At 36.2% G+C, this 12499-nt stretch overlaps 1 pseudogene; it reads left to right on the top strand.

Moving 5' to 3' along the window:
- The window catches only part of LOC100722078 (glyceraldehyde-3-phosphate dehydrogenase-like), a 45203-nt pseudogene extending 33116 nt beyond the window's left edge, over positions 1-12087 (top strand).
- The last annotated feature ends 412 nt before the right edge of the window (positions 12088-12499 follow it).

The following is a 12499-nucleotide window of genomic DNA, read 5'->3' as shown; positions in this document are numbered from 1 at the left end:
TAAGTTCTCTGTGTGGAGCTGAAGCCAGCAAGTCATCAGGCTCTGCCAGGATTCAAGATGTCTTCCACCAGCCCTCCTACAGAGGGACCTGGTGATGTCACTACGCTGCAGTTTCTGCCGCCAGGCTAAAATGTCTGCACCAGACTCTGTGTTATTGATTTCCCCGTGGTGGCGGGCCAGCTGTTCTCTGGCCAACCCCAGCAGCCGTGAGGTTCCCAGTACTCACCAGAGTCCGGTGCAGGTCCTCATTCCGGGACCTCCCGGCACAGTGCTGAATGGTCAGATATCTGTGCACCGTTTAGATTTGAAACGCCAGAGCTTTGTACATCTGCTCTGGTGCAGCGGTGCAGTCCTGGCTGCTACTTGGAGTCCCGGCCCGGGTCTCAGTTTCCCACAGTCCCCAAAAGCAACTCAGCTTTTCCTGCTGGGTCCACGGGTCAGTTTGTTGATTTAAAGGCGCGGGATTTGCAGCCTCCCGTTATCAGCGTTCACGGTCTCAGCAGGACTTTAAATCCTCCAGCTGTACTGTCTTGGTTAATAAGAATCGCTATCGATTTATCTGGCCCTCTCCATGTTGTCATTTTTTAGCTTCTAGTATGAATTCTCCAGAGAGACTCTTCGCTCGATCCCCTAGCAAGCCGCCATTTTGAAGACCTCCCGAAAATGTTTCAAGAGTTAGCAGAGGTTTGAAAAGCTTATGAAAATGATCACAATTCATATTATTCCATTCCTACCTAAATATGTAAACTTTCTGAGCAAAAACAATTGCACAGGCTCAAAATCAGGACACCTGTCCCACATTGGCTCAGAATTGCCCTGAGAAACAAGCAAGCCATGGCTGTGGTGATTTTAATCCAACATTTGCACTTGGTCAATATTTCCTGAAATTACACACTCATTGCATCAATTTGAGAGTCCACATTAGATAATTCTATTTTACTTCAGCTGTTTCTCTCCATACATTAGGACAAATAAGACTTTGCTGTTGTATTAAAAAGATTTGCTCCGTTAAAGAATTTGAGGCTTCTAACTTTTTAAAAAAAGTCATGTGAGGTGGATAGAAACTGTCTGAATTTTGCATAATACTTCTGGAACTGTCCATATCCTCATTTGTTTGGAACATTGTAATGATGATGCAAAAGCACATATAACATGGATCGTGAAAGGTTGAGTAACACTGTTGACACAGATTTTTAAACCCAGGTGTTTCTTCTGAACCCAGGTGTTTGTCAGGTCTACAGCAGCTCAGCTCAGCTGGAACGGTATTGCAGAACTTTATATGGAGTTCTGCTTTTTTAAGCTGGTATCCAAATGATCATCAATGAGAGCAAAGCATACTTTAAAAGTAGAACACCTGTCAGAAAAGTGTTCACTAGAATTTTGTAAATTCCTTTCATCTGTCACAGCTAGTCTACGCAGACTGAACAGAATCCCCAAGGGATCCATAAGCTTATTTTGATTATTTGTATAAGAAGAAAGTGATTTTAGTAGATGTAGGATAAAAACTTTCTATGATACTCCTTTTCATCTCCATTTCCATTTGCTGAAAGACTGGTGACCAAATAATTGTCTTTATATTTTGGTCAGTCAGTACCACTGCAGTCAAAGTTAATGTCTTAGTACCATGACTTGGCTAGACTTTAAGTGATGTTTTTAGTAATGATTAAAATTATCCTGTCCACTGAAGATGTGCAAATTCACTCTCTGTCTCTGTCCCTGTCCTCTGTCTCTGTCTCTGTATTTGTCTCTGACTCTGATTCTGTCTGTCTGTCTGTCTGTCTGTCTGTCTCTGTCTTTGTCTGTCTGTCTCTCTTTCTGGCTCTTTGTCTTTCTCTATCTCCATATATTTAGACCTGGAAAATAACAATACAATATAATATATGCAATACATTCATGTATTTGCATATATAAAGACTATACATATATCATACATAGTATAGATAGTATACATAGATTATATATAGATATATAGAGCATACTATATAATATATATGTATTAGATATGTAGTAGATATATAGTAGATATCTATATATATACATACATGCATATATATATCTATATATATGTAGAGACAGAGACAGAGACAGAGTTCAATAGAGAGAGAAATGCTTTGAGCCACTGATAATTAAAGAATAGTTCTCTGGAGACCTACAAAAGTTAAAAAGAAATGGAGGAATTTCACTCAAATATAGACAATGTATCATTTTATTAGTTATTAATTTAAAGATCATACAGAGACACACCTGAGACCTATACATTCATCAACAATGTATGTTATTTGTGTTCTGTTTTACTTTGAATAACTAAAACTTGAGTTGGCTTCTAAAATTGTCACCAATGACCCCCAGTTCTGTATTCAAGACTACTTATACACCTTCTAACCATTTTGTTCTATTAGGTCTTTTTTAACAATAGAGAAATAGAAGAAAGTACAGTATGGTAATTTTAATACTAGCTTATAAAACACTGTGTGCTTCTGGAAGAGAGGAGGATGTGAGTACACAGTTTTTGGTAAGACCTAAAAAAGAGCAAAACTGATACTTCACAATACTTGCTTAATAATAGGAAACACTTTACAAACATTTTAAAGATATACCTTACAAATTTCACTCAAACAACAAATCTAAAAAACTTAAGCATTTTGTCCTGTAGCTATCTTCACAGAAAATAAAGCTTTAAAAAAAGGACCTTTTCTCAAAGATAATTTTGGGTCTGGCTTTATTTAATAAAATGGATTCCATAAGTTTTACTTGAAAGTCTTTGACAGCCTGACAAAACTATTTAACAGCAGATACTTGCTACTTTTCATAAAAAGTAAAGGAGGACTCAAGAGCACCTATCCTGAATCAAAAGCCATAGGGAATTATTCTCACATCTTTAGTTTTAATCAAGGAATTCCTAACCAGTGTCCAGCTCATTTCATAATTGCTGTAGACTGGTGACTCATGCCTTCCATTTCCTACTTTTTAAATGCCTTTCACAGTTGTCCTGTACCTGTTCCTGTTGAGTGTCAAGTAGCAAAAATAACATTTGTCTTCTGTTTGTGAATCACTGGATTGGAAATGAACAATAATTAAGGAGTGGTACTTAAAGGGATTAGGCTAATAAGCTTTGCCTATAACAAGACTACACTTAAATGATTACTTTTTTGTGGTTGTCGTACCAGGATTCAAACTGAGGGCCTTGTGCTTTCGGGTGCTGAGCCGCTGAGCTGTATCTCTGACCTTAAAGAATTATATTGGCGACTCTGAGTTCATAGTGTTATGTGATGAGACATTGGAGAGGATGAGTATGTTTTTCATGTAGGAAGGATTAAATTTGTTGGAGTTACAAGGGAGACTATGGGATCCAGCCTGAAAGATGGCTCCACTATTCCTTACTCTTTGGAGTGGTGCTCTTGGGTAGTTCCTTCCTACAGTTTGTCAAGGTCGGTCTGTGTGACAAATAGAACATGGCAAATGTGATCCAAGGCAGGATATTTTAAGGTTCTGCCATTCCCTTAGAATACTTGCAGAGGAGGAATCCAGGTACCTGGCATGAGCAGCCCTATGGAGAGTGTCACATGGATAGGAACAAAGATCCCGAAGATTGTATGGTCTTGTAACTCCAGTTAGGTCTTCAGAGGACACAGTCATGCATGACACTTTGATTACAACCTCATAAGAAAGGCTGATTTAGAGCAACCCAATGAAACCATAGATGAATTCCTGACCTCCAGAACCTGTGAGATGAAGTTTTTTGTTCTAAGATATTATAATTGATAAAGTTTTATATAAGTCAGTAATTCTTACAATTAGGAAACATTTTATTCATTTAACTTGTATCATAACTAGCAGTGAACCTCCTGCCCTGTGCTTCATCAAGAGTCACTAATGTTGTGTTCAAGTCATATTTTGTCTACGGGTAAAAAACTGATTATGAAAACATCTCTGCTAATAATGTGATTATAAGTACTGCTGCCTTGAGAAATTTAAATAATGGGAAGTGGCACCAATTCTGAGAGCACAAGCTTGATTTCTAAGCAGCATTTCAAGTTTTTTCATTTGTTTTTGACCTTTAGAATAATAAAAGATGTCCAGATAGTTTATATCACTTACATATAACTGAACTGTGAGCATGCAGATATTTCTGATTTTAAAGCTCAACAAGACATATGCTATTGAAGAGGAACCCTGATTAGTTTTCACAGGCCAAAGAAATAAAGTATGAAATATAAAAACAGAAATCGGTTTGACAAACTCTAGCATGGATATGTTACTGCTTACAGATTTTAGCAAGGGGTGTTATTGACATATGAATATACCATGCAAAAATCTAAACATCAGTGAGGCTAGTGACTTTTTAAAAAAGTAATAAAAGGTTTATGTATTTCACTTGCAGTATAACACTATCAGCAGTTGCCCTGTGAAGTTGTGTACTTTGAATGAACTTTATACCTACAAGCTTACAGAAAAAATTTATTGATCATTCTTAAAAGTGGAAAGTGGATAAAGTTTTAAAAATAGATACAATCATGTCTATTGTTCTTTCCAGGCAAAATCTATTAGAATGCACAGATAAACACATGGCCTATATTTCTTCTCCACATATGTCTTAAAAAATTAGTTGAAAAACAAGCCATTTTTCTTTATGAATTGGATAAAGATAGGATGTTGGGACCTCTCCCTTTTCCTTTCCCTCATTTTATTTTAGTATATTTTCCTTAAAAATAGAATTGTCGGGGCTGGGGATTTAGCTCACGGCATAAGCACCTGCCTTGCAAGCAGGTAGTCATAAGTTAGATCCCTGGTACCGATAAAAAGGAAAAAGACAAAAAAAAAAAAAAAAAGAATTGTCATCAGATGGATGATATGGTAGAAAAAATAACAGACTCTCAGAGATATTCAAATCCCAGTCCCTGATATCCAAAAGGTAAATTGCATGGAAAAGAGACACTGAAGTTGGAAATAGAAGTCCTGCTCCTAATAAGATAACTTTATTTTTAAAAATTCCCATCTTTGCAACAAATTTCTGCAATATAAGTTCACATTCATGCATATAACACATCTTGATTCATGTAGCTAATGCATCTATTTTCTCTTTGTTTCCTTTCCTCTACCACCCACCTCCTTCCCTCTGTCTCTGTATCATCTTTCCCTATAATCATTATTATTTTCATTATTTTTAGTCAATGTTTAAGACACATGATACTTACATTCATTATTGGTATTGGCTACATGTATAACACATTTTAAATCTTATTTACACTTCTGCTAGTCCTCTTCCCTCACCCTCAATCTCTTGGACCCTTTTCCATTTGTAAAAGATCTATCCTTGTTTTCTTCTATCAGTCCTTTATTTTGCTTTTAATTTGCACTTTGCCTTACTCAAATGAGACATGCCATAAAATACGTAAGGTGTATAACTGATTTATTTCATTTAACGTTGTTTTCCAGTTATAGTCATTTCCCTATAAATACCTCTAATGTATCATTCTTTACAGCTAAATAGTATTGCATTATATACAGATTTCGTTATTAATTGACATTCAGGCTGCTTCTGAGATTTAACTACTATGAATTGTGCTTCTATAAAGATTGATATGCATGTATCACAGTAATATCACAGTCTTTGACTCTTTAGGGAAGACACGTAGAAAAGGAATACATGGGTCAGATGAAGTTGCTATTGTTAGTTCTTTGAGAAATATCCATAATGATTTCTAGAATGGTTGTATTACTAGTTTACATTCCCACCAAAAAATAAAGGGTATTTTCTCACATCAGCCATGCCATCATTCATTATTTGGTTTCTTGATGACTATCACTATTACTTGCTTAAATAAAATCTCAGAGTCCTTTTAATTTGCCTTTATCTAAAGGTCAGATGTGGAAATGTTTTTCATTTTCATTTTTCAGTATTTTGGAGACCATTTGTATTTCTTTTCTTTCTCTCTTCCATTTTTCATAAATTTGTATAAGAATTTATATATTTTGTTTATTCTTTTGAAGAATAGCTCTTCAATTCATTGATTCTTTGAATTGTTTTTTGTGGTCAATTTCATTAATTTTTGGTCTGATCTTCAGTATTTCCCACATTCATTTTAGTTCAGGCTTGAATTGTTCTTTGTTTAAACTCTCTTGAGGTTCCTCATTACGTGATTTATTTGAGCTTGCTCTTTTTTTCTAATGTGATCATAGGCTGTGATAAGCTTCTATCTTAGGACTATTTTCATTTCCCCCCATGGGTCACAGTATATTGTACTGGCGTTGTCAGGAACTGTTTAATTTCTTCACTGATTTTTTTCTGTGATCCTTGAGGTTTTCAGGAATGTGTTATTAACTTTTCAGGTATTTCCAAATTTTGTGCTGTTCCTTCTGCGATTGATGTCGTTTGATTGCACAATGCTCTGATAATAAACACGGGCTACTTCGATTTCTTTATATTTATTTAAGCTTGCTTTGTAAACTAGTGTGTAGTCCATTTCAGAGAAATTTCCATGTGCTGTTGAGAAGAATGTGTACTATATCGTGGCAGTTAGAATACTCTGTTGACTCTGTAGATATCTATTAACTTCATACATTTAAGGGCATGGTTCAGCTCTAATATTTTTATTAGGTTATTTTGTTTAGTCACAATGTCTCTGAAAAAGTGGGATAGTGACATTGACCAATATGATTGTATCAGGGTTTATTTCATTTTTTTATATCTAGCATTATTTGTTTTTGAAGACAGGTAATCCACTATTTAGTCCATATATATTTACAACTGTATAATGACCATTTTTGTCTCTGATAATTTTTAGCCTGAAGTTTAAATTGTCTGAGAGAAAAATTTTTACCCATGCTGGCTTTCAATGTCCTAATGCGTGAAGTATTGTCTTCCGGCCTATATTTTTAGTTCTGCTTTATTTTTTAATTCCAATATGCCAATACATGTCTTTTCATTGGGGGACTGAGCCCACTAACATCAAGAGTTATTATTGAGGATTGATTTATTTCTATTATCACACTTATTTAGTGTTGATGACTCCTTTGTGTTTTAGTTCTTTTTCTTTTAAAATCTATTTGCCTTGTTTGACACTTTTCATTCCATGAAGATTTTTAGATTTGCTGGCTTCATCACCTGTGTTTAAGGTATTCTTGTGCATTTTCTAGAGTGCTGGTTGGCACTCTTAAATCTCCTGAGTTACAGTGGTACCTCGTTCACGAATTAGATTCTTTCCACAATTGTGATCACAAATCAAGTTGAATGAGAACCAAATAAAATTCAGTGGTTAAGTTCAACATTGAACCTAAGAGGAAATTTGACTTGTTTCTCTTCTAGTTTGGTTTGTGAGCAGAAACATGGAGAGAAGTGAGTTGTAAACTGAGGTACCACTGTATTCTTTGTCATGGAGTGTCCTCATTTCTCTATTTTGAAAGACTCTTTTGCTGGTTATTTTAATCTTGTTGGAAAAATGTGTGATTTTAGAGCTTGAAGTGCTGAAAGAGTAAAAACTATCCCTGAATAAATAAAATTGAAAAAACATAAGTGGAAACCAGTATTTTTACTACAAAGATCTTCATATCATAACTTCTCACACTGTTGAACTTCAGTCCTCAGCACCAAAATGGTGGGTAGGGGAGGGCCAGTGATGGAAGGAAATAAACAAAAACAGACATACAAAAAATATATATGGGAAAATAGGAAATATACATAGGCAAATAGGGAAACAAAACATATCCAAGATCTCCCAATTCTCCCAAGGCAGATCCAGGGGATACTGATACAAAGCAAAACAAACTCTAGGTAGCAGAGATAAATAAATTGATAAAGAAGAGTTCCAAAGAAAACTTAGAAAGTTCAAAGTGGAGATGAACTATAAGTCCATACAAAATGAGTACTTCAGGGAAACAAAAATTAGAAAACAGTTCAAAACATGAATGATAAATTTACCATGAATAAAATCCATGAAGAGGTATCAGACAAAAATGCTGGATATAAAAAATTGTACAGAATTCATAAATATCATAAATGATGAGTGTGAAGACCACACTTCTGAAATTGAAAATGAAATGGTACATTATGACAAATTACTCAGGGAAGTCTCAAAAATAAAAGAACAAGAAAATCCATACAGTTGTTACCAAAAAACAATAAAAAGACCAACATAAGATTAATTAGAATTATAGAGATGTTACGGGACAGCAAATATAGAATAGCAAATCTATTTATAGAAATCATAAAAGAAAACTTCTCAAGTATCAGGAAAAAGTACATAATACAAGTAAACAAGGCTTACACAACACCATGATGAAAAATGAAGCTTTCCATGACACATTATAATTAAAATGTCACTTGTTAAACAAAAATCAGAATTTTAAAGAGATAATATAGAAACTATTGTTGTTTTCTGTTAGCTGGTTCTAAATACCCTACAATGCTTTCATCCACTTGAATGGTTTTACACTGACTTGATATATTTGAAGCTACAGTATATAAAGTTATATTCAAATATTTCAAGGAAAAAGACACTATGGTAACTACTATTAAGTCGGATTATTTGGTGGTGAAGCACTAGGTTGCTGAAACTGTCATACTTTGACCTGTATTGTTACGTTGTTATGTCCTCTTTTATCTCAATCTCTCCCTTATTCATTAAAAAATTATTTAGTTTTTTTATGATTTTTTTAATTAAGGGGTAAAATTTAAAAAAGTCAGCAGGATATATTATAGTAACTTTTTGATATCCTATTAACTTGATTTGAAGTCCTGTAATACTCCCACTATCTTGTTTTGACTGATTAGACTCTGTTCCGTTCTGTATGATAGTATCAAGTTTGAGGGTCTAGGTAACTACTTTGAAGGCAATAAGATTCACTATGATGCCCATTCAGGTTTGACTATTATCTTCTTTGGAAGTCCTGTAATGTTTACAAGGTTTAGGTTTTATTGGTCTTGTTCTCTACTGTTTTGTTCAACTTTATAATACCTAATGAGATAGACAATTCTTTTTAAGGAAGCAAGAGACATTACAGTAACCATTGTTGATAACCTTGTACTCTGTTTTTACATCATGTGCTATGTCTATTCTTGGTTTTGACTGACAGCTTTGTTTTGCCATATTTGACTTCATTCTCTTCCAAAAAAAAGTAATAAGAACTAAGGAGTAATAAGACCCAAAATGTGTAAATTGTGTTGTAAAAAAAGAGAGGGGAAAAAAAGTGCTCTAAAGGATACAACTGCAAGTGTGTTAGGGTTGTTAAATAGATGACCATATTAATGTTTTTGGTTGGATCATTGAATACAACTGTTTACAGTCTCACTGTTTGAATGGCCACTTTGTATGCTTTGATACTGTGCCTTGAGCAGCTGTCTCTAAGATGATAATGTGTAATCTATGAACTGGTGATTTCTTAATTTTTTTTTTTGTTCTGTATTACTTGTACTTATACCGCTTTGTTTTGTTTTCTCTTTTCCTTTTAAGTAAAATTTAAAAAAAAAAAAACAAAAAAGGAAAAAAAATTAAAAATTAAAAGAAAATCACACATTAAGGTAAACCTGTCAGAATTACAGCAGACTTCTCAACAAAAACTTTAGAGATTAGAAGAGACTGGGATGAAGTATTTCAAGACTCAAAAACTGACTTTAAAATAGATATATCCCCTAGATTGCTTGAATGGAGGTCAAGTTATACTAAATCCTTAAAAATGACAGAAGGAGACATAAAACAGGAAGTCAGAGTTTTTCCATTTGAGGACTCACCCTACAGTTTCTGACTTTGCAAACAGATTCTTTACTCATGTTTGTACCGTGCTATCTTTAGTCATTTGTGGTTAACAGCGTTTGCCATAAACTGGAAACTATTATTGAAGGATTTTTAAATGAAATGCTTTCTAGAAAGAAAACTTAGTAGCAATAGGTACACTCTCCATTTCTCTAGTCTGATACCTTTATTTCTGTAATTGCACTTACAATATCAGGTTAAATAGTCTGCTATTGTTTGTCTTCCCTGCTAAGCAGTTATACCACTCCATTTTCCTTCACTATGACAAACACTGAAGAGAATAATGTTATTTTGGTTTACAGGCTTGAAAGTTTCACTCTTTGACTGGTCCCGTTGTTTTGATCTGTGCAAGGCAGCAAGAACTTGAGGGTAGCAGCAAATAGGAACATGGGCTGGAAAATAAACACTTCTTGGCCTGGAAACAAAGCCAGAAAGAAGAAGTGTCCAGGGCTCACAGTTGGCTTTGCCTCTGAACGTTTCTACCACCTCCCAGGAGCAATGTGCTGGGGGCCATGCCTTTAGCATGTAGGCCTTTGATAGAAACTTAAGATCCAAACTGTAGCAGCAGTGAATTATTTGCAAAGAGTCAGCAGTATTTCTGTCATTCACCTTGTTACTTAGCATTGTGTTTCACAAGTAGTGCATGCTTAATATTTTCCAAAATGCACTAGGTGAATTATAATAGTAAGATGCTAAAGGTAGAGGCATCATCAGGCATGCTATTGATTTTACTGAGAGAAGTGTGAAGAGGAACTGAATTAGTACTGGTTAAATGATTACAATCAGAGAGAATATAATTGTAAAAGATAATTTAAAAAATAAAGTTAAGGCTTTCTGCTCCTGTGCACCTGACCGATAGCCTCTCTTCCTGTGCAGTGCCAGCCACTATCCAAGACACGATGGTAAAGGTCAGAGTGAAAGATTTGGCTGTATAAGGTGCCTGCTCACCTGGGCTGCTTTTGAATCTGGCAAAGTGAATGTTGCGGCCATCAATGACCCCTTCATTGCCCTCAACTACTTAGTCTACATGTTCCAGGATGATTCCACACATGGCAAATTCCACAGCACCATCAAGGCTGAGAACAGAAAGCTCACCATCAATATAAAAGCCATCTCCATCTGCCAGGAGTGAGATCCTGCCAACGTCAAGTGGGGCTATGTTGGCTCTGAGTGTGGTGGAGTCCACCCGTGTCTTCATCACCATGGAGAAGGCTGGAGCTCACTTGAAGGGGTGCATTGAAAGAGTCATCATCTCGGCTCCTTCTGCCAATGCCATGTTTGTGGAGTGTGAATCACAAAAAATATGACAATTCTCTCAAGGTTGTCAGCAAGGCTTCCTGTACCATCGACTATTAAGCCTCACTGGCCAAAGTTATCCATGACAACTTTGGCATTGTGGAGGGACTCATGACCACAGGCCATGCCATCACTGCCACTCAGAAGACTGTGGACAAGTCCTTCCGGGAAGCTGTGGCACGACATCTGTGGGGCTTCCCAGAACATCATCCCTGCATCCACTGGAGCTGACAAGTCATGGCAAGGTCATCCCAGAAGGGGAAGTTCATAGGCCTAGCCTTCCGTGTACCCACACCCAACATGTCAGTTGTAGATCTGACCTGCTGACTAGAGAAAGTGGCCAAATACGATGACTTCAAGAAGGTGGTGAAACAGGTGGTCCCCGCAAAGGCATCTTTGGCTACACTGAGGACTAGATTGTGTCCTGTGACTTCAGCAGTGACACCCACACTTCCGCCTTTGATGCTTGGCTGGCACTGCCCTTAATGATTCCTTTTAAAGCTCATTATCTGGTATGACAATAAGTTTTGCTACAACAGCAGTGTGGTGGACCTCATGGTCCATGTGATAAGGAATGAGCACCTCCACCACGTCAGCCCAGCAAGACCACGGAGTGAGGCAGAATTCACTGCCTCACTCAGACTCAGCACAGAGAACCCCTGATCACAATTTCCATCCCAGGTGCCCTGGAGAAAGGCGGGAGCCTAGAGAGCCCTGGCCCATTGCACACGTCAGTAAAGCCCACTGTTCTCAGAAAGTAAATGAATAGATAAACAAAATAAAATATTTTTAGTTTAGTAACTGATTGGACATGGAAACTCTGTGGTTTGAATGTACTTCCCAGATTTCATGCATTGGAAACTTGATTTCCAATGCAGCAGTGTTGAAAGGTGAAGTCTAACAGGAAGTTCTTGGATCACAGAGGCTCATTTTTCAGAATAGCATAAATAAATCCACGCATCCTAACTAAAGGATGTTTTTCTCTTGCTTTGTCTCACCTTCCTTTTCACCCTCTCGCCTTTTACTATGGAACAATACAGGAAAAAAATAATCCTCAGCTGTTGTCCATTCACTGTGGTTTGAACTTTCCAAACTCCAAGAATGAGATAAAAGTTTCTGATCATCATTAATTATCCAGTATGAGCTATTCTGTTACACTGACAAAAAATGGACAAAGGTGGAAATTTGGTACCAGTAAGTTTAACAAATACCTGAAAATGTGAAACATTTTTGGAACTGATTAATGGGTAGAGACTAGAAGGATTGGGGACAGGAGTCTAGAAAAGGTCTACATTGCTAAAACTGGAGTATTGAGGGAAATTCTAATGAATGTTCAGTAGGGAAGAGCTTTAGGGAAATTCTAAAACTTCTCAAAATTTACACAAGTATTTATCACCAGAATACTCACAGAAATGTGGACACGACAGCAATTCTGATGAACTTTCACATGGAAA

This window comes from Cavia porcellus, unplaced genomic scaffold (assembly GCF_034190915.1).
Source record: "Cavia porcellus strain 051 isolate PalLab524CR breed Dunkin Hartley unplaced genomic scaffold, mCavPor4.1 scaffold_11, whole genome shotgun sequence".
NCBI classification, from domain to species: Eukaryota; Metazoa; Chordata; class Mammalia; order Rodentia; family Caviidae; genus Cavia; species Cavia porcellus.
Note: the sequence above shows the minus strand (reverse complement) of the source record. Positions and strands in the feature narration are given on the sequence as shown.